We start from the raw sequence: 24000 nt of genomic DNA, 5'->3' as shown, positions 1-24000 counted from the left end.
AAACTAGGCTATGTGTGCTGCATACGTGAATATATTTCGGGTGCTTCGCGATTGTGTAGGCTACTTTGTGCATTAATTCTCTATTGTACAACATCATTGATAAGTCGTATACCTCCACTACACTACTTTGATATTCATTAGTGAGGATTCATTGCATGCCCAATGTCCACCAGATACATATGTGTTTTGTTTTGCCAGATGTCTAGCCAGCATTTTCCTTACTTGACACATGCTTTGCTTTTCAACTCTTCAACTCGCTAAAAAGCTAGCTAGTTGGAGTCTGTGTATGTACTTCCGTTTGTACCACCGCAAGGTAAAGCAATGCAGGAGTTGAAAATACGCACCGCAGCCTAATGCGACACCCCCAACGTAGCGTTGTGGACTGCTCCATTGAAAATGAATGACTTCTGCCGGAACGCAAAGAGTTTGATGCATCTGGAGAGCATGAGGAACGTGAGTATGAGCGCACTCATGTAGGACAGTAGGAGGGTACACTTTTTGTAAAACACAAAGGGCCAGTGGTGTAGTGGAGGCAATATGCAGGTAGCCTGCCTATACGCCGTATACCCATTATTATTTTTTTCAGTGGGCATTGCATACAGCTACTCACTTCTTACTGTAATTCTGACAACGTTTGAATATATTTTTCAACGACAGTAATGTTATGAGTAAAGTAGTAAGCCCAGGTTTCAATAGGCGATAAGATATTAATGTTTCAAGAAAGGAGTGTATTGTGTATACTCTATTTGGCCTGGTCGAGCGGTTTTATGCACTGACTGAAATTACGAGTCCTCACTGTCTGAGACTGAGTCAAGATCAAGTAAAAATGTATCTGACACCGAGACCGGTGGAAAAAGTACCCAATTGTCATACTTGAGTAAAAGTAAATATATCTTAATAGAAAATTACTCAAGTAAAAGTCACCCAGTAAAATACTACTTGAGCAAAAGTCTAAAAGTATTTGGTTTTAAATATACTTACGTATCAAAAGTAAATGTCATTGCTAAAATATACTTAAGTATCAAAAGTAAAAGTAGCCTATAAATCATTTCAAATTCCTTATATAAAAAAAACCAAATGGCACCATTTTCTTGTTTTTTAGATTTACGGATAGCCAGGGGCTATCTCCAACACTTGGACATCATTTACAAACGAAGTGAGTGTGTCCGCCAGATCAGAGGCAGTAAGAATGACCAGGGATGTTCTATTGATAAGTGCCAGAATTGAACCATTTTCTTGTCCTGCTAAGCATTCAAAATGTAACAAGTGCTTTTGGGTGTCAGGGAAATTGTATTGAGTAAATAGTACTTAGTAAAAAGGAATGTAGTGAAGTAAAACTTAAAATATAAATAATAAAGTAAAGTACAGATACCCCCAAAAACTACTTAAGTAGTACTTTAAAGTATTTTACACCACTGACAGAGGCACTCAATATTTGGTTTCGAGACCGGTCTCAAGTACTACAACACTTATTACTTGTAATTAGAGCCTGTGATTGAAGTGAAATGCCTGCCATTATCACCAAGCAGTGAATATTTACTGTATTGTATCATCAGTTTAGTGGAATTATACAGACACTGTAAGAAGGTCAAATACTGCAATTGCAACAGTACTATAACAGTACTGCAACATATTGTTACAGTTAGAGCAATGTCATACTGTATGCTCACCATCAAAGTGATTGTAGCCTCTTCTGTGCTGCACACACTGAAATACAACAATAGCCATGATGTGGGGAAAGGGGGAAGAAAAAATTGAAATGAATGAATGAATAATCTGTAATCCAGTCATCCATGCCCTAAGGAAAGGCTAAAGGCACAATATAGCTACGCTTTAAAGTTTAGTAACTTCTAGTTTTGCTGCCCAGATTGAAGGAGAGAACTGCAACTGCAGAAACTCTATCTTGGAGCTCAACACACCTGCACACACACACACACACACACACACACACACACTGCAAACCTCCATGCTTTCAGAAACCAGTAGACTCAGGAGATCTAGCTAGGGCTGATACAACAGGAGGAACAGCTGCATGGAGGTGATACCATTCAAATAACTTAGGTACTCCAACATTCCAATAAATTGATAATTTCCCCTGAGGTATCGACAAATGCAGAAGTTTAATAAACTGGCCAACAAACTCTGGAGAAATGCAAGTCTAGTATTGCGACGTTTTGGGATGGGGAAAAATCATTATAATGTCATTGGATAATTTAGAATAAGAACTTTTTTCCTCAGCTAAAGTCACAATAGTAGCGGACCTGTAAATTGTATTTGAGTTGAGACTCAGGTCTGGGAGTGCTTCTGAGAGTGTCCATATGCAGACTGAGACACCAGCGCCACTTCAGCTGCTAAACATTGTCAAACGTTGCAGATATAAATACCATGAATAGAGCCAACATGATTCCTTGTTCTACATGTTGTAGAGGCATGTTTGTTCTACATACAGTGGGGAGAACAAGTATTTGATACACTGCCGTAGTTTTCCTACTTACAAAGCATGTAGAGGTCTGTAATTTTTATCATAGGTACACTTCAACTGTGAGAGACGGAATCTAAAACAAAAATCCAGAAAATCACATTGTATGATTTTTAAGTAATTAATTTGCATTTTATTGCATGACATAAGTATTTGATACATCAGAAAAGCAGAACTTTATATTTGGTACAGAAACCTTTGTTTGCAATTACAGAGATCATACGTTTCCTGTAGGTCTTGGCCAGGTTTGCACACACTGCAGTAGGGATTTTGGCCCACTCCTCCATACAGACCTTCTCCATATCCTTCTGGTTTCAGGGCTGTCGCTGGGCAATACAGACTTTCAGCTCCCTCCAAAGATTTTCTATTGGGTTCAGGTCTGGAGACTAGCTAGGCCACTCCAGGAACCTTGAGATGCTTCTTACGGAGCCACTCCTTAGTTGCCCTGGCTGTGTGTTTCAGGTCGTTGTCATGCTGGAAGACCCAGCCACGACCCATCTTCAATGCTCTTACTGAGGGAAGGAGGTTGTTGGCCAAGATCTCGCGATACATGGCCCCATCCATCCTCCCCTCAATACGGTGCAGTCGTCCTGTCCCCTTTGCAGAAAAGCATCCCCAAAGAATGATGTTTCCACCTCCATGCTTCACGGTTGGGATGGTGTTCTTGGGGTTGTACTCATCCTTCTTCTTCCTCCAAACACGGCGAGTGGAGTTTAGACCAAAAAGCTATATTTTTGTCTCATCAGACCACATGACCTTCTCCCATTCCTCCTCTGGATCATCCAGATGGTCATTGGCAAACTTCAGATGGGCCTGGACATGCGCTGGCTTGAGCAGGGGGGACCTTGCGTGCGCTGCAGGATTTTAATCCATGACCGGCGTAGTGTGTTACTAATGGTTTTCTTTGAGACTGTGGTCCCAGCTCTCTTCAGGTCATTGACCAGGTCCTGCCGTGTAGTTCTGGGCTGATCCTCACCTTCCTCATGATCATTGATGCCCCACGAGGTGAGATCTTGCATGGAGCCCCAGACCGAGGTTGATTGACCGTCATCTTGAACTTCTTCCATTTTTCTAATAATTGCGCCAACAGTTGTTGCCTTCTCACCAAGCTGCTTGCCTATTGTCCTGTAGCCCATCCCAGCCTTGTGCAGGTCTACAATTTTATCCCTGATGTCCTTACACAGCTCTCTGGTCTTGGCCATTGTGGAGAGGTTGGAGTCTGTTTGATTGAGTGTGTGGACAGGTGTCTTTTATACAGGTAACGAGTTCAAACAGGTGCAGTTAATACAGGTAATAGGTGGAGAACAGGAGGGCTTCTTAAAGAAAAACTAACAGGTCTGTGAGAGCCGGAATTCTTACTGGTTGGTAGGTGATCAAATACTTATGTCATGCAATAAAATGCAAATTAATTACTTAAAAATCATACAATGTGATTTTCTGGATTTTTGTTTTAGATTCCGTCTCTCACAGTTGAAGTGTACCTATGATAAAAATTACATGCTTTGTAAGTAGGAAAACCTGCAAAATCGGCAGTGTATCAAATACTTGTTCTCCCCACTGTAACATATTTATTTCTGAACGTTCCGAAACATTGTGTCCTGCTGAACACACCCCAGGTAAAAAATATGGACATTGTAGGGTGGAGTCAGTAGATTTAAAAGAATGGGTTATTAATTCAAATAAGAGATAATTGTTTTAGATACATTCAATAAAATATAATAAATGAATATTGCTGTATGGAATATACCACCGGATGGCAGTATAGACTTGTGGAAGAGAAATCCATTTTGGTCTCAGAAAGGGTTTCCACTAGCTTCTATAGCCACAAAGTCAGATTCCACAGCCACAAAGTCAAAATTGGCTACAAAAATTTGCTTTTTCGTCTTAATTTAAGGTTAGGGCTAGGCATAAGGTTAGAAGTGTGGTTAAGGTTAGGGTTAGGTTTAAAATCCAATTTTAAGATAAATTGTAGAAATGGGCGGGGTTTAGAAGCTAGTGATGACCCTCTGAAAGGGATAATAACTTTTGTTCAGTTCAAAATGCAGTTTTTCTTGACCTATTTCCCAGTTACAATATTATTAATGCCTAATACTTTTCTAAACTGTTCACAGAATGGAAAGACATTGTGGAAAATTGAAAAAGCATTTGCGGAAATTGGTTGCACTGGAAATAAGTAATTCAGCACATTACATGTTGCATTTATATTTTAGTTCAGTGTAGCTTTGATTGTTGTCTGTGTTCTATGTTCTGTGTTTGTTTTGTTTTTATTATTCTTTTTTAAATGTAGCGCCTTGGGTGTGAGAAAAGCGCTTTACAAATTAAATGAAATATGTGTTAGACCCTAGTCAGCATGTGGCATGTGGAACGTCTCCTCTCTGGACAAAGGAAGAGATTGATTAGTTCTGATAATGACGAACTGTGTCCTCTTCTGACTCCTTTGTCTCACTGGCAGCTCCAATGAAGTAGGAGGAGGTAGGCTACATGTAAGTAAGACCAGTCAGCCATTAATCAATCAATAAACCATGTTATGAGGACAGCTAAAAGTACTGTTTAAATTACCTAAACTGGATCAATTTAACAGCTCTACTATAATCTGAAATAGGGTCCTTTACTTAGCAAATTACTCAACTCTGACCTCAAGTGGGTGTTGATAGAATTACAGTATTTTATACATTAGCGTCCCCTATAACATCTCATGTTATGAACCAAGGACTGGGAGAGAGCTGACCCCAGAAACAACGGGGTGCTGCTGAAGTCGGTGTCCACCAGGGTGCAGAACAACAGGGCGGCATCACCAGAGACTGAAAAGGCTCACTCAAACACTCATCCATCGTCCTTATAGTGTGTGCACTTCAGCCTCTGTTCTGTCTTTTTTTTGTTTACCTGTACTTTATTCGTTCACTTTACATTTAATAAAGGATGAAGTGTGATGAACTGGACAATTGTCTTCTTATCTATAGTTGTTTAATATAATGGTGGATATGTTAGAAACCTCTATGTTCATGAAGATCATTAGTAATATTTCATTACGGATCCAGATCATATTCAGATGTTTGTGTGCGTGCGTGCCTGCGTGCATCTGCATACTGTATGTGTAACCTTACCTAGTGAATGCGTGTGCATGTGTGCTCGTGTGTGTGTTGAATTAAAAGTGTGTGCTTGACGGGTAAGATGAGTCTGGAGGCTGTTAACTTTAAAGGGAAATCATGAAATCATCTATTTTTCTAAAGACTATTTTCTCACGAGGGTGACTGTTGTCGATGTGTGCAGAGTTTGCCTGGTTCAAGCCCAGGTTGGGGCGAGGAGAGGGATGGAAGCAATACTGTTACTTTGGTGCCATGACCCGGATCACTGGTTGCTGTGGAGAAGGAGGAGGTCAAATGGGGATTAGTGTAACTGGTGTGGAATGTCTAGCTAGTAGCGTTTCAATTGGTGATGTCACTTGCTCTGAGACCTTGATTTGTGGTATTTTGGTATTTTATTAGGATCCCCATTAGCTGTTGCTAAAGCAGCAGCTACTCTTCCTTGGGTCCACACAAAACATGAAACATTACATAATACAGAACATTAATAGACAAGAACAGCTCAAGGACAGAACTACATCAATTTTAAAAAGGCACACGTAGCCTACATATCAATACATACACACAAACTATCTAGGTCAAATAGGGGAGAGGTGTTGTGCCGTGAGGTGTTGCTTTATCTGTTTTTTGTAAACAGGTTTGCTGCTAATTTGAGCAATATGAGATGGAAGGGAGTTCCATGCAATAATGGCTCTATATAATACTGTACACTTTCTTGAATTTGCTCTGGATTTGGGGACTGTGAAAAGACCCCTGGTGGCATGTCTGGTGGGGTAAGTGTGTGTCAGAGCTGTGTGTAAATTGACTATGCAAACAATTTGGAATTTTCAACACAATGTTTCTTATAAAAATAAGAAGTGATGCAGTCAGTCTCAACTCATGGCCAAGATAGACTGGCATGCATAGTATTTATATTAGCCCTCTGATTACAATAAAGAGCAAGACGTGCCACTCTGTTCTGGGCCAGCTGCAGCTTAACTAGGTATTTCCTTGCAGCACTCAACCACACAACTGGACATTAATCAAGGTAAGACAAAACTAGAGCCTGCAGGACTTGCTTTTTGGAGTGTGGTGTCAAAAAAGCAGAGCATCTCTTTATTACGGAAAGACCTCTCCCAATATTTACAACCGAGTGCACTCGGAAAGTATTCAGACCCCTTGACTTTTTCCACATTTTGTTACGTTACAGCCTTATTATAAAATGTATTAAATAAAAAAATTTCCTCATCAATCTAAACACAATACTCAATAATAACAAAGTGAAAAAAACAAAAACAGAAATACCTTATTTACATAAGTATTCAGACCCTTTGCTATGAGCCTTGAAATTAAGCTCAAGTGCATCCTGTTTCCATTGATCATCCTTGAGATGTTTTTACAACTTGCTTGGAGTCCACCTGTGGTAAATTCAATTGATTGGACATGATTTGGAAAGGCACACACCTGTCTATATAAGGTCCCACAGTTGACAGTGCATGTCAGAGCAAAAACCAAGCCATGAGGTTGAAGGAATTGTCCGTAGAGCTCCGAGACAGGATCGTGTGGAGGCACAGATCTGGGGAAGGGTACCAGAAAATGTCTGCAGCATTGAAGTCCCCAAGAACACAGTGGCCTCCATCATTCTTAAATGGAAGAAGTTTGGAACCACCAAGACTCTTCCTAGAGCTGGCCGCCTGGCCAAGCTGAGCAATCGGGGGAGAATCGCCTTGGTCAGGGAGGTGACCAAGAACCCGATGGTCACTCTGACAGAGCTCCTGAGTTCCTCTGTGGAGATGGGAGAACCTTACAGAAGGACAACCATCTCTGCAGCACTCCACCAATCAGGCCTTTATGGTAGAGTGGCCGAACGGAAGCCACTCCTCAGTAAAAGGCACTTGACAGCCCACATGGAGTTTGTCAAAAGGCACTTAAAGACTCTCAGACCATGAGAAACAAGATTCTCTGGTCTGAATGCCAAGCGTCACGTCTGGAGGAAACCTGGCACCATCTCTACGATGAAGCATGGTGGTGGCAGCATCATACGGTGGGGATGTTTTTCAGCGGCAGGGACTAGGAGACTAGTCAGGATCAAGGGAAAGATGAAAGGAGCAAAGTACAGAGAGATCCTTGATGAAAACCTGCTCCAGAGTGCTCAGGACCTCAGACTGGGGCGAAGGTTCAGGTTTGTCGTTATGGGGTATTGTGTGTAGATTGATGAGGAAAAAACCCAATTTAATCAATTTTAGAATAAGGCTGTAACGTAACAAAATGTGGAAAAAGTCAATGGGTCTGAATACTTTCCGAATGCACTGTATGTCCTATTATTACAAGGCATATTGAACATATTGTACCTTGAACAATAAACCCCTTTTCCTTCACATGTAACTTTAGGTAATGTATGTTCATATTTGGCAGAATCCCCATTTAAGCCATTTGAGGGGGACGAAACCACATATTATATGATAGAGGGGGAGACCCTTAGTTTGCCAGCCTTCCATGACCTGAGTGAGTTGGATTGGGGTAGTCTGACTGAGTTTACCTGGTACAGAAACGGAACCCAGGAGCTCCTGTCCTCTGAGGAAGAGCGTGTGCATCATCATGGACTGGTGCTCTTCTTCCTCCCACTGGCAATCAACGACTCTGGTCAGTACTACTCAGTACTGTGTGGGTGTATATTTTTGATAGCCTGTACACTGTAGATATTTATCTATGCTCCAGGAGGAAGGCAGCAGACACCTGTCTCATGTTTGTGATTGTGGTCAAAGCCCAACCGTTCAGCGATATCTCAAAGTCAGCAGATAACATCGCTATCCCATGTCCTGACTGCATGGAACAATTGTGCCAGAATGGGAAAGGACATTTGACCTGGTATAAGGGACTGAACATGACCGGAATGCTAACACAAACCTCAATCCTGCAAGACTATGTACCATTGGTTCTCAACTCCTGTCCTAAAGCTCCTAAGGGTTGAACATGTTTTGTTCTAGCCCAGTACTAACACCCAACTCATCATCAAGCTCTTGATTAGTGGAATCAGGTGTCTTACTACTACTTGAGTATAAAACGTTTGTCTGCTGTTTTGTCTTTAATTTCAGAATTTCAGTCTCATTACAAACGAGAGTAAGAATGATGTGTGCGGACAGCGCTTCCAAAGCAGATCAGGGCATCTATGCGTATATGTGCACGTGGGAGCACAGTGGGAGGGTCCTCAACACGTCTGCATTCAGGAGACTGAAGGTCCAAGGTAAGTAGGCTGTGGCTTGATGACAGCTCTGTCAATCTGCTCAGCATTTGATTTATTTGATTGAATCTTTATTGAGATAAAGAGACCTCATCCAAGATAGCAGCAGGGTCAGCAATTTTACAAATAAAATCAAAAACGTGGAAACACAAACAGTACATTAGGCTACATTTCACATTTAAAACGAACAGGATCAAAAGTTAGACCAAAACTAACCCTCATATCACGAGTGGCCTTTGCAGCAAAAAAACTTTTGAAAGTATCCAAATGTATCTTTCTGACTAAACTGTGTGTTTGTCTCCTTCAGCTCCCTATACCACTCCTCCTCCTCAGCTCAACCTGCCTAGAGACTGAAGCACAGAGACCACTGACCTGTGTAGGGATCACACCTGGCTTAAATACTTTCAAATACTTGTGTTGTGCTTGATTTGGTTTGCCCGGTATATCTCTGTCTTCACAGTATCTCTCGTTCTTCATAGGCACCACTAAGAAGTTGAAGTTTGAAGTGTTTTGTGGGCAGAACATCGAAGACAACTGTCACCTGTGGTGGGAGATGAATGGAGAGAAAGTGTGCTCGCAGCAGCAAGTCTACTGAGTGAAATTGAATAGGTACACACATACATGCACTCACATATTGATGCACACACACAAGCACACGCGCACACACTTGTTTTTTAGAACAAGGCAACAGAGTTGACACACTTCCTTGAAACAAGACCTCAGATTCACTATTGATAATTCACTAATGTGTGAATGTTCTGTGTGTATTTGTTACTGTAGCGAGGTGGAGATATCTCAAAGGCGGAGTATCTTCATGGCTATCTTGACCATAGACACAGTGACTATGATGGACCACCAGACACAGTTCAAGTGTGTGGCCATGAACGACCAGAAATGGATATCTGCAGTGGTGTCTCTCAAGCCAAAAGGTTAGTGGAAACACATATGTGCACCTCAACCTGCGCACATAGGCTACACACACGTCACACAAACACACTCAGACACTCATCCACATATCACACAAACAAGCATGGACACACAAAATCATACATATGCACTCATTCTCTCTCTTTCTCTAACTTTGTTAGTGTTGTGTCTTCCTCCCACAGAGTCTATGTTGATGGTGGGTGTATGTGTGGTCTGCTGCTCTTCCTCTTGTTGGCTGCTGTGGTCGTCAAGGCGTTTGCCATTGATCTGGCTCTCCTCTTCAGTGGGGTTTTCAAACACTATGGTTGTTCTGAGGGTAAGAATATTTAGTCCAATAGTGGAGAACAATTGGATGGTTACTTACTATCAATGCAAATATCATGGTACAGCTATATGGACACTCAATCACTATGGTTTTTGTATTGGTAAATTTACAAACATATATTATGATAAATAGATTTGAAACTTGTATCTCATTATGGTAAGTGGTGAAATAAGTATAGCCAGTTATAATTGTAATGGCTTAGCAGATAATAACAAAAGAAGAAGAATATTTACATGGCTCAAAGAGAAGGAATATAATATCTATTGTTTACAGGAAACTCATTGAACAATTCTAGATGAAGTTCTAGATGAAGGACTGGGGGGGTGAAACATACTTCTCCCATGGGCAAAGAAACTCAAAAGGGGTGATGATATTAATTAACAGTAATTTCGATCTGAATGTGCAAATTGTCCAAACAGATCCGCAAGGTAGATGGATGATTTTAAATATGTTATTGGACCATAAACAGATATGGCTCATTAACCTTTACGGACCAAATAATGATGATCCACACTTCTTTGACAATATATATTATAAATTATCAACCCTGCAAGCAATACAAGACTCTATTATTATGGTGGGAGATGATAATACTGTTTTAAATAGCTGTCATAATGTGAGGTGTAGGGGGGGTTTGAAGTCAGGCGCAGGACACCGAGGATAGTCCAAAATGTTTACTAAAGTCCAACATGAACAAAGTACAAACACTGTGCTCGGCCACAAAACAAACAAGGTGGCGACTAAGCGCAATTACGCACAGACACGCGTAATTACAAAAATGCACAAAACACGACACGAAACACAAGACGACTGGCGAAAACAACACACAACTAATCCATACAAACACAGGGAACTTATAGGACATGTAATCAACGCAAACCAGACACAGGTGCAACGGACAGACAAAAGCAATCGCACATGAAACATCCAACGGTGGCAGCTAGTACTCCGGGGACGGCGAACGCCTTTGCCTGCCCGAACCAGGAGGAGGAGCAGTCTCGGCGAAACCGTGACAGTACCCCCCTTGACGCGCGGCTCCAGCCGTGCGCCGACCCCGACCTCGGGGGACGGCCAGGAGGACGCGGACCCGGGCGCGTGGGATGCCCATGGTGGAACTCTGTCAGGAGGGATGGATCGAGGATGTCCCTCCTGGGCACCCAGCACCGTTCCTCCCGGACCGTACCCCTCCCACTCCACGAGATATTGGAGACCACTCCTCCGGCGCCTGGAGTCCAAGATGGTCCGGACCCTGTACGCGGGGCCCCCTCGATGTCCAAAGGGGCGGAGGGGTCTCTCCTATCTCCTCTTCTTGGAGTGGGCCAGCTACCACCGGCCTGAGAAGAGACACATGGAACGAGGGGTTAACATTTTTGTACTCAATAGGCAGTTGTAATCTGTAACACACCTCGTTCAATCTTCTCAGGACTTTGAAGGGCCCCACAAACCGCCCGACCCAGCTTCCGGCAGGGGCAGGCGGAGGGGCAGGTTTCGAGTCGAGAGCCAGACTCGATCTCCCGGTGCGTACACCGGCCCCTCACTGCGGTGGCGATCGGCGCTCGCCTTGTGTTGACGGATGGCACGCTGCAGATGGACATGGGCAGCGTCCCACGTCTCCTCCGGCGCCGAATCACTCGTCCACCGCAGGGGCCTCGGTCTGGCTCTCGTGCCACGGTGCCAGGACCGGCTGATACCCTAAAATACACTGGAAAGGTGTTAATCCGGTGGAGGAGTGGCGGAGAGAGTTCTGGGCCATCTCTGCCCAGGGGATATACCTCGACCACTCCTCCGGCCGGTCCCGGCAATAGGACCTCAAAAACCTACCCACATCCTGGTTAACACGTTCAACCTGCCCATTGCTCTCTGGGTGATACCCCGAGGTAAGGCTAACCGAGACCCCCAGGCGTTCCATAAAAGCCCCCCAGACTCTGGAGGTGAACTGGGGACCTCGGTCGGACACAATATCCTCGGGGACCCCATAGTGCCGGAACACGTGGGTAAAGAGGGCCTCGGCGGTCTGTAGGGCAGTAGGGAGACCCGGCAGTGGGAGGAGACGACAGGCCTTAGAAAACCGATCCACAACGACCAAAATGGTGGTATTACCCTGGGAAGGGGGTAGATCGGTCACAAAATCTACCGATAGGTGGGACCATGGTCGTTGTGGAACGGGCAGAGGATGTAACTTACCCCTGGGCAAATGTCTAGGTGCCTTACACTGGGCACACACCGAGCAGGAGGAGACATAAACCCTCACATCCCTGGCTAACGTTGGCCACCAGTATTTCACGCTAAGGCAGTGCACCGTCCGACCAATACCAGGATGTCCAGAGGAGGGTGATGTATGAGCCCAAGAAATAAGCCGATCACGAACCTCGAGCGGAACGTACGTCCGCCCCACAGGACACTCGGGGGAGTAGGGTCGCGCAAGCGCCCGCTCGATTTCGCATCGACCTCCCACACTACCGGAGCCACCAGACAAGACTCCGGAAGTATGGAAGTGGGCTCAATGGACCTCTCCTCCGTGTCATACTGCCGGGACAGTGCGTCTGCCTTACCGTTCTGGGACCCAGGGATGTATGTGATCTTAAAAACAAACCGGGTCAGGAACATGTTCCACCTAGCCTGACGAGGGTTCAATCTCCTAGCTGCCCGGATGTACTCCAGGTTACGGTGATCAGTCAGAATGAGAAAAGGGTGTTGAGCCCCCTCAAGCCAATGCCTCCACACCTTTAGGGCCTGGACTACAGCTAACAGCTCCCTGTCCCCAACGTCATAATTGCGCTCCGCCGAGCTGAGCTTCTTGGAGTAGAACGCACAGGGGCGGAGCTTAGGTGGCGTGCCGGACCGTTGTGACAGGACTGCCCCAATACCGGTCTCGGACGCGTCCACCTCTACTTGGAAAGGCAAAGAGGGATCCGGATGCGCCAGCACCGGGGCCGAGGCGAACAGGTTCTTCAGCTTGACAAATGCCCTGTCCGCCTCAGCTGTCCACTGCAAGCGCACCGGACCCCCCTTTAGCAGAGACGTAATGGGAGCTGCAACCTGTCCAAAGCCCCGGATAAACCTCCGATAGTAATTAGCAAAACCCAAGAACCGCTGCACCTCTTTTACGGTGGTTGGAGTTTGCCAATTACGCACAGCCGATACCCGATCTACCTCTATCTCCACGCCAGACGCGGACAACCGATAACCCAAAAAAGAGACGGACTCCTGGAAGAACAAGCATTTCTCTGCCTTGACATACAAGTCATGCTCCAACAGTCGTCTCAATACTCGGCGCACCTGGGCTACATGCTCGGCTCGTGTAGAAGAATACACTAGAATGTCGTCAATGTACACCACTACACCCTGCCCATGCATGTCCCGGAAAATCTCATCAACAAAGGATTGGAAGACTGAAGGAGCATTCATTAACCCGTACGGCATGACGAGATACTCGTAATGACCCGAGGTGGTGCTAAATGCTGTTTTGCATTCATCCCCCTCCCTAATGCGCACCAAATTGTACGCGCTCCTGAGATCCAACTTTGTGAAGAAAGCGCGCTCCGCGTAATGACTCCGTCATCGTCGCAATCAGTGGAAGTGGGTAACTGTATTTTACGGTGATCTGATTGAGACTACGGTAATCAATACACGGGCGCAATCCCCCGTCCTTTTTCTTCACAAAGAAGAAACTCGAGGAGACCGGAGAAGTAGAGGGCCGTATGTATCCCTGTGCCAAGGACTCGGCTATGTAAGTCTCCATAGCCGCAGTTTCCTCTTGAGACAAGGGATACACATGACTCCTGGGAAGAGCTGCTCCGGTCTGGAGATTTATCGCACAGTCCCCCTGTCTATGAGGAGGTAGCCGTGCTGCCCTCGCTTTGCTAAACGCTAGAGCTAAATCCTCATACTCGGGGGGGGAATGCGCAGTGCGGGCACTTGGTTCGGACTCTCTACCGAGGTCGCCCCTATGGAAACACTTAGACATCTCCCCTACACACTGGTTAGACCACTCCATAAGAGCCCTCTGTTGCCACGCTATGGTAGGATCGTGGGTGCTTAACCAGGGAAGCCCCAACACCACTGGATACGCAGGAGAGTCAATCAGATAGAACTGAATGACTTCCTCATGACCCCCCTGCGTAGTCATCGTCAGTGGTGCTGTGACATCCCTGATCAGACCTGACCCCAACGGCCGGCTGTCCAAAGCATGGACAGGGAATGGAACTTCTACCGGCCGAAGGGGAATTCCTAACCTAGCACAAAATGCCCTATCAATAAAGTTCCCAGCTGCGCCTGAATCTACTAGCGCCTTATGCTGGGAATGAGGTGCCACCTGTGGGAAACGCACAGGGATGCTCATGTGACCAACAGAGAGCTCTGGGTAAGTGGGGCGCCTACTCACCTGAAATGACTCCCCAGTGCGTGACCTGTTGTCCCCTCTCTCAGAAAACCTTCCCCAGCACCTGGCCGCGGTGTGTCCTCCACGGCCACAGTTGGTGCAGGGGTTGGCTTTCCTCGGGTTCTCCCTCCTCCTCTCTCTAGCGCCAGCACCCCCGAGCTCCATAGGAATTGGCTCAGAGGTGCTGGAGGATGGAATGGACGACCCCCACTCGGGACGTCCGCGGGTGGCCAGCAGGGTGTCAAGCCTGATGGAGATGTCCACCAGCTGGTCGAAGCATAGATTGTTGTCCCTGCAGGCCAGCTCACGACGGACGTCCTCTCGCAGGCTACACCGGTACTGGTCGATGAGGGCCCTCTCATTCCATCCCGAATCCGCAGCTAACGTCCGGAACTCCAGTGCGAACTCCTGTGCGCTCCTCTTCTCCTGTCGGAGGTAGAACAGACGCTCCCCCGCCGCCTTCCCTTCAGGTGGGTGATCGAAGACTGCCCGGAAGCGGCGGGAGAACTCAGCGTAGGTGATGGTAGCTGCGTCTATTCTCCTCCATTCGGCGTTGGCCCATTCCAACGCCTTGCCGGATAGACAGGAGATGAGGGCGGAGACGCTCTCGTATCCCGAGGGCGCTGGGTGTATAGTAGCCAGGTATAGTTCTATCTGCAGGAGGAACCCCTGACACCCGGCTGCAGAACCGTCATATGCCCTCGGGAGCGAGAGCCGAATGCCACTGGGTCCCGGTGCTGAGAGAGGAGGACTGGTCGTTGGTGATGGGATAGTGGGCGATGGCGTGGGCACTTCCCTAGTCACCAAACGACTCAGCTTGTTGGACGCCTCGTCAAGGGCGGCCTCAAGTTGCTGGAATAAAATGTCTTGATATCGTAATTGTTCCTCCAGCAACCTGGGTGCCGCTACTGCTCCTGCTGACTCCATAAAGGTGTGTTGTTCTGTCATAATGTGAGGTGTAGGGGGGTTTGAAGTCAGGCGCAGGACACCGAGGATAGTCCAAAATGTTTACTAAAGTCCAACATGAACAAAGTACAAACACTGTGCTCGGCCACAAAACAAACAAGGTGGCGACTAAGCGCAATTACGCACAGACACGCGTAATTACAAAAATGCACAAAACACGACACGAAACACAAGACGACTGGCGAAAACAACACACAACTAATCCATACAAACACAGGGAACTTATAGGACATGTAATCAACGCAAACCAGACACAGGTGCAACGGACAGACAAAAGCAATCGCACATGAAACATCCAGCGGTGGCAGCTAGTACTCCGGGGACGGCGAACGCCTTTGCCTGCCCGAACCAGGAGGAGGAGCAGTCTCGGCCGAAACCGTGACAATAGCTCAATGAACCGTAAAGGAAATCACACTACAAACTATCACCCTCATGCTCTTAAGGAAATCATGAATGTCATGGATACATTAGAACTAGTAGATATATGAAGGCTTAAATATCCTGACCTAGTGAAATATACAGTTGAAGTCGGAAGTTTACATACACCTTAGCCAAATACATTTAAACTCACTTTTTCACAATTTCTGACATTTAATCCTAGTAAAAATTCCCTGTCTTAGGTCAGTTAGGATCACCACTTTATTTTAAGAATGTGAAATGTCAGAATAATAGTAGAGAGAATTATTTATTTCAGCTTTTATTTCTTTCATCACATTCCCAGTGGGTCAGAAGTTTACATACACTCAATTAGTATTTGGTAGCATTGCCTTTAAATTGTGTAACTTGGGTCAAACATTTCAGGTAGCCTTCCACAAGCTTCCCACAATAAGTTGGGTGAATTTTGGCCCATTCCTCCTGACAGAGCTGGTGTAACTGAGTCAGGTTTGTAGGCCTCCTTGCTCGCACATGCTTTTTCAGTTCTGCCCACAAATGTTCTATAGGATTGAGGTCAGGGCTTTGTGATGGCCACTCCAATACATTGACTTTGTTGTTCTTAAGCCATTTTGCCACAACTTTGGAAGTATGCTTGGGGTCATTGTCCATTTGGAAGACCCATTTGCAACCAAGCTTTAACTTCCTGACTGATGTCTTGAGATGTTGCTTCAATATATCCACATAATTTTCCTTCCTCATGACGCCATGTATTTTGTGAAGTGCACCAGTCCCTCCTGCAGCAAAGCAACCCCACAGCATGATGCTGCCACCCCTGTGCTTCACGGTTGGGATGGTGTTCTTTGGCTTGCAAGCCACCCCCTTTTTCCACCAAACATAACGATGGTCATTATGGCCAAACAGTTCTATTTTTGTTTCATCGGACCAGAGGACATTTCTCCAAAAAGTACGATCTTTGTTCTCATGTGCAGTTGCAAACCATAGTCTGGCTTTTCTATGGCGGTTTTGGAGCAATGGCTTCTTTCTTGCTGAGCGGCCTTTCAGGTTATGTCAATATAGGACTCGTTTTACTGTGGATATAGATACTTTTGTACCTGTTTCCGCCAGCATCTTCACAAGGTCCTTTGCTGTTGTTCTGGGATTGATTTGCACTTTTCGCACCAAAGTATGTTCATCTCTAGGAGACAGAACGCGTCTCCTTCCTGAGCGGTATGACGGCTGCGTGGTCCCATGGTGTTTATACTTGTGTACTATTGTTTGTACAGATGAACGTGGTACCTTCAGGCGTTTGGAAATTGCTCCCAAGGATGAACAAGACTTGTGGAGGTCTACAATTTTTTTCTGAGGTCTTGGCTGATTTCTTTAGATTTTCCCATGATGTCAAGCAAAGAGGCACAGAGTTTGAAGGTAGGCCTTGAAATACATCCACAGGTACACCTCCAATTGACTCAAATGATGTCAATTAGCCTATCAGAAGCTTCTAAAGCCATGACATCATTTTCTGGAATTTTCCAAGCTGTTTAAAGGCACAGTCAACTTAGTGTATGTAAACTTCTGACCCACTGGAATTGTGATACAGTGAATTATAAGTTAAATAATCTGTCTGTAAACAATTGTTGGAAAAATTACTTGTGTCATGCACAAAGTAGATGTCCTAACCGACTTGCCAAAACTATAGTTTGTTAACAAGAAATTTGTGGAGTGGTTGAAAAACAACTTTTAATGACTCCAACCTAAGTGTATGTAAACTTCCGACTTCAACTGTACATGGCGGAGACTCAATCAAGCTAGTCGTCTTGACTTCTATCTTATGTCATTCTCGTTGGCACCAAATGTTTAAAAAGTGTTGATAGGGGACAGAATGCGGTCAGACTATCATATAATTGGCATATACATTACTCTTACTGAATTTTCACGTGGGCGAGGATATTGGAAATGTAATCAAAGCCTATTGGATGATAACTTGTTTTTAACTAGGACTGAGGAATTTATAACTGATTTTTTCCGACAAAACACAGCAAATCCCCTTATTGTATGGGACACTTTTAAATGTGCCTTTAGAGGCCATGCAATTCAGAACTCATCTTAAAAACAAAAGAAATGAAGAGTCCATACTAACAAAGTAAATAGAAGGTCTAACAGAACAGATAGATAGCAATAAAAACTGTAACATAGAGGCTCAGAATAAATTAGAGGAAAAACAAAAAGAAATTGAGAAACTTATTCAAGAAAGATCAAGTGTAATATATTATAAAAAATTAAGCAAACTGGATGGAATATGGGGAAAAATTCACCAAATTATTTTTAAATCTTCAACATAGAAATGCTACCAAAAAGAATTTACGGAAACTGGTTACAAATGACGGAGTCACCCATGATTCACCAAATTATATTTTGAAGGAGGAAGCAAAGTAGTTTTAGTTTCAGTTGCCTTAATCTCCTCTAACTGAAGCTAATTGTAGGGATTTTTTTCTATTGATAATGTAAAATTAACAGCCATACAGAAAGACTCATGTGAAGGTGAAATTACAGAGCAATTAAAGACTTTAAGTCCGGGAAAACTCCAGTGTTGGATAGCATACCAGTCGAGGTATACCAAACATTTTTTGATATACTCAGAGGACCGTTATTAGCATGTTTTAACCACTCCTATGTAAATGGTAGATTATCTGACACTCAAGAAGAAGGTCGGATTTCATTATTACTGAAACAGGATAGGCCCCCTCACAAAAAATCTTACCTTATGAAAAATCTTGGAAACCAGGCCTGCTATTCATAGCAGACTTTGAAAAGGCATTTGATAAAGTACGACTGGAGTTTATATATAAATGCCTGGAGCATTTCAATTTTGGAGAATCTCTTATAAAATGGGTTAAAATCATGTATAGTAACCCTAGGTATAAAATAGTAAATAATGGCTATTTCTCCGAAAGTTTTAAACTGTCAAGAGGAGTAAAACAAGGTTGTCCACTATCGGCATATCTATTTATTATGGCCATCGAAATGTTCGCTATTAAAATCAGATCCAACAATAATATCAAGGGATTAGAAATCCAGGGCTTAAAAACAAAGGTGTCATTGTACGCTGATGATTCATGTTTTCTTTTAAATCCACAACTTGAATCCCTCCACAGTCTCATAGAGGATCTAGATACATTTTCTAACCGCTCTGGATTACAACCAAATTATGATAAATGTACTATATTACGTATTGGATCACAAAAAAATACAATCTTTACTTTACCATGTAGTTTACCAATAAAATGGTCTGATGGTGATGTGGATATACTCGGAATACATATCCCAAATGAAATAAATGATCTCACTCCAATAAATCTTTATAGAAAGTTAGCAAAAATAGATAAGATCTTGCTACCATGGAAAGGTGAATACCTGTCTATTTGTGGAAAAATCACCCTGATTAACTCTTTAGTATTATCCCAGTTTACGGATTTGCTTATGGTCTTGCCTACGCCTAGCGAACAGTTTTTTTAATTATATGAGAAAAAAAGATTAAATTTTATTTGGAACGGCAAGCCAGACCAAAAAAATATTAAATTTGTAGCTTGTTTTTGGTCACAGGTCCAGGAATGGCTGAAGGATTGCAATATTTACCTGGAGCTAACCCTGTAGATACAGTAGCCCTACTGGGTGATCTGAAAAGTCATAGTCAATCGATCAATAATATAATAATACTTTTAGCAAAAAAAAATATTTTCAATTTACAATCTGTAGGAACAATGAGAATAGAAGGGTTCAGAACTTTTGTGAAACATCACAGTACAGTTGAAAAGCATATGGCAAATAGAAATCCAATATGGATGGTGTTAAGAGATAGATGGGAGGTGTTGAATGGAGCTGAAGGATGGGACTAATAACAACTAACAACAACTAATAACAACAAGATAACTAATGTAAAGCATACTGTGTCCATAATAAGTATATAGGTTATAAGTTGAGAGCTTTTGTGAAAGAGCACAGTTAGAAATATATGGCATATAGAAGCAAACCGGATGGACATCATGAAAATGATCGGAGAGGTTGAGGAAGTTCAGGAGTAAAAACAAACAAAATAGAATTATTGTAAAATTGACTGTGTCCATAAAATTTGTATAGTATGTATAAGCTGGAAGTAGAGGCCTAATATGTATGTATATGTATTTATATGTATGTATGTATATATGTGTGTGTGTGTGTGTGTGTATATTTGCGAGAGAAAAAAAACATGGAGGATTGGAAGTGATGCAGACAATTACTACGATGGAAGTTACAATCTATCTGCAATATTAAAGCTGATCTAACCCCCCCCGCCCCCCTTCCAAAAATAAATAAAGATGATTTAGTCCACAAACTGAAGTTTACTGATGCTATTTTATATACACATTTCATTGTACATGAATGCTTATTCAGCCTATGCCGGTATAGTGTTGGGAGCCATATACAAATGTTACTACATGTAGTTCTAAGTTACACCACACGGAGGCACTCTAACCTTGTACTGTACAGTAAATGTCTCAGTCGGTCCCTCTCATTGTGCAATGCAGTAGTCTGCAGTAGGCTAATGCTTCGAACACACTGACTGTGTTGTTGCATTTTGGTACACAAGAAGTACATTTATTTCCAATGGAACGCTGCGTTTGCCTTGCAGCATTCCGTTGCAGAGGCAGTTGCAGTGCGTTCTGTGTGGTGCATACGTTGGATTTATCGAACGTATGCGTCAAACTGTATGCGTAAACAAGTTGACAGAAATGGTAGCAGAAGGTGAATGTTGAACTTTTGTTGCACACATATCTAGATGATGCTGCATACTATTTTGCGCAATGAGGCAGTCGTGTGTTCAAAGCGTAAGTCTGCTCTTCTCAGCAGGTCCCATCTGGGGTCAATCCCACTGCTAGTGTAGAACAAATTGGCCATTTATAAAACAAAGAAAAACTATATTTCAGTTCAAATTTAATAAAATCTCTAGAATCCACTCTTTTCATGCTAAGGTTTGACAGAAACCTCCTCTTTGTCTGTGTTCTCAGATGGGGAAGTCTATGATGCTTACGTTGTCTAGCAGATGGATGGTATAGACAAAGGCATGGAGGAGAAAGTGTGTCAATTTGTGAGCAGCATTCTGCCCACTGTCCTGGAGCAGAAGTGTGGCTTCAGACTCTTCATCAACGGCAGAGACGACTTACCTGGAATAGGTTGGTTCATTTAGACAGTACCCTACCCTTTAAGAGGAACATTTAGAAGTAATAAACAGTACTTAAGTAAAACATTAGCTTCTCCCGCTCTTCTGTTGTGTCCCCAGACTGCTTGGAGCTAGTGGAGGCCTGCATGTGGCTAAACAGGAGGCTGATGGTCATCCTGACCAAAGTTCCCTCAAAAATATGTAGGCACTGAGGAAATTTCAGGTCTGCTGAGCGCAAACTTGAACTTTGTGAAAATGTTGTGCAACTTCCAGCGCGCGTTTATTGTGAACACTGAGGCTGAACCCGCTTTAAGTTACAGTTTGAGACAGTGGTCAAGTAGGCTACTGTGGCTATTTGATCATTATGTAGGCCTACCAGAGTGGCCTACCATCAAAAACAATGGAGAAAATACATCCCATAACATTTTAACATGGAAATAGCTGTTCTATCATTCAGCCTACAGTAGCAGCCAATGTGTGGTGTTCAATGTAGGCGTACATTTCATGAAACTTTTGAAAATAAACATGCAGGGCTTGACATTAACCTGTTTATCCACGTCCTTCAGACAAGGAGGTGACTGAAAATGTTGTTATGTTGTTTGATGCAAGAAACCACCTTTCAAAATAAAATCCAATATTCTTACCATACTGAGAATCAGACTAATTATGCTACCCTCTACCTATTGGCAACTTAGATTCAAGCCTGTCTCAAAATACAACACTTCCCCTTTAAGACAAATATGGCAATGGTCTATTTGCATATAGGCTATACTGTTTTGTTTTGGTATGGTGTATTGAAAGTGGCTAATATTGCGTTGATTCAATCACAATTGCCACAGTAAAGGGAAACGTTGATAGTGTTAACAGGGAAAAACCTAGAACAGTGGTCACCAACCTTTTCTGAGTCAAGATCACTTTGAGTCAAAATGCAAGCCGAGATCTACCGCTCAGATTTGTTTTTACATGATTTAAAAAACGTAATCCTATTCAACATTAACAAATTAAAAGCAGTACTGTAGCAATGAGGTTTTTGCAGTAAGCTATAGGCCCAATACTTTATCACCGCATATTGGCTTTGCTTGAATTGCCCTGCCAATGCATTCTTGTTCTGGATTTTTTTTTAAATTAGATTTCTGAATTTGAGGTAGTCTATATGATCACACTGGTAATAGATCCATTGTTGTATTACTTGTGAAGCACAGCTGAGTGAGCATACATTTAAATAATGAGCTTTTTATTTTACTGGGCTGATGGTGCCTGCATCTGATGGTCAGTCTCAGCGGAGGGAGAGAGCAGCAGACTGAGGGTCCACCTCTCAACATCCCTCCGCTCTCCCTTTCCTCCACTGACACTGACCAAAAAGGGATACCGTCTTCCAGCTGATGGCGAAACTTGAGTCGCACCCATTATTTCTGCCTCATGCACAAATTAATATTGTTACTCCTATGAACAGAGAAAGTGAAATATTCATAGATATTAAAAATGACCCAAGCTAATAATAACAACAACACAAGCCTATAAATACACTTTCCTACTCATTCATTACTGCTGCAGTGCTTGTTGTAGCACTGAGTGGAAATAGGAAGAATGCGCATATTATGGCTTATAAAAGTGTTGAACACAAAGTGTTGACAGTGCTGAGTAAGAACTTAAACATGTTGTATTTGTTTACAGTCTCTCTCTAGTCAGGGTTTTAAACGTTTTGAAATCTCACAGTATCAACTTTGCCATAGCTTAGAGGGAACATTGATCCTGAACCCCAGCTCAAACTCAGGGTCAGGCTCAGGATCGGGAGGTCAAGGGTCAGGGGGCCAGTGGGGCTACTCATCCTCACTAACCCCAGCAGAAGACTATGACTGTCAGGTGGGGCTCCACCAGGCTCTGGTCCACAGTGCAATGAGTGTTCTCCTCATCCAGCTGGGGGATATGGGGGAGGGGGACTACACACACCTGCTCCCCTGCCTGCAGCACCTATCCCACAAGAGTGCCCCTTTAAGGTGGCAGAAGGGAAGGCGGGGGTCGACGCTGCCCAACTCGAGCTTCTGGAATAGGGTACGTTACATGATGCCACTCGACGAGTATTGACAACCCAGTTAATATGACTCTTCTATGAGAGCAATCAGAAGGTCTGAGGACTTGAAGGGCGGTTGGAGGTCTGGGATTCTGTTATAGAAGAGAACATGCCAAGTTATCTCTAAAAACTCCTTATATCAATGCTGTGTAGAGATGTGTCAGCTGCCATAATGACAAATTGACTGTAGAATAGGCTCTAAAAAGGTATCATAGGCTCTGAAAGTTCATTTACGACCTCTGAAAAACTTGCCTTTCCATTTACCTAAGAAAAGGTGTTGACTATTATAAAAAGAAAATGAAGACTAGATAGTCTACTGTATGTATGTTGCTTTTGAGTTTGTAAAGAGCTGCCTGTTATTTACTCACGCCATGGAATAAAGAGATTATATTATGTTTCTGTCAACCTGTGTGGATGGTTTGGTTAGTTGCTGTACTGAACCAGAGCCATCTAGACAAGATATGGCTCTGTCTCGACCCATGTGAGGCATCCGAGTTATTTGCGTTCATTTATGGAAAGCCTGTCGGATAAATAGCATATTTAGTTGGGAAATAGAAATGTTCCAAGTGAATTTGACTTAGTGTATTCGGAAAGTATTCAGACCCCTTCACTTTTTACACATTTTGTTACATTACAGCCTTATTCTAAAATGGATTAAATAAATAAAAATCCTCAACAATTTACTCACAATACCCCATAATGACAAAAGTGAAAACAGGTTTTTAGATATTTTTGCAAATTTGTTAAAAATAAAAACAGAAATAGCTTATTTACATAAGTATTCAGCCCCTTTTCTATGAGACTCGAAATTGAGCTCAGGTGCATCCTGTTTCCATTGATCATCCTTGAGCTGTTTCTACAACTTGATTGGAGTCCACCTGTGGTAAATTCAATTGATTGGACATGATTTGAAAAGGCACACACCTGTCTATATAAGGTCCCACAGTTGACAGTGCATGTCAGAGCAGAAACCAAGCCA

The 24000-nt window shown here is 43.4% G+C and overlaps 1 pseudogene; it reads left to right on the top strand.

The window, feature by feature from the left end:
* The first annotated feature begins 396 nt into the window (after nucleotides 1-396).
* On the top strand, nucleotides 397-23035 carry LOC121572515 (annotated as a pseudogene).
* The last annotated feature ends 965 nt before the right edge of the window (nucleotides 23036-24000 follow it).

Source organism: Coregonus clupeaformis, chromosome 40 (assembly GCF_020615455.1).
Source record: "Coregonus clupeaformis isolate EN_2021a chromosome 40, ASM2061545v1, whole genome shotgun sequence".
NCBI classification, from domain to species: Eukaryota; Metazoa; Chordata; class Actinopteri; order Salmoniformes; family Salmonidae; genus Coregonus; species Coregonus clupeaformis.
This window is presented reverse-complemented; position numbering and strand designations above follow the sequence as displayed.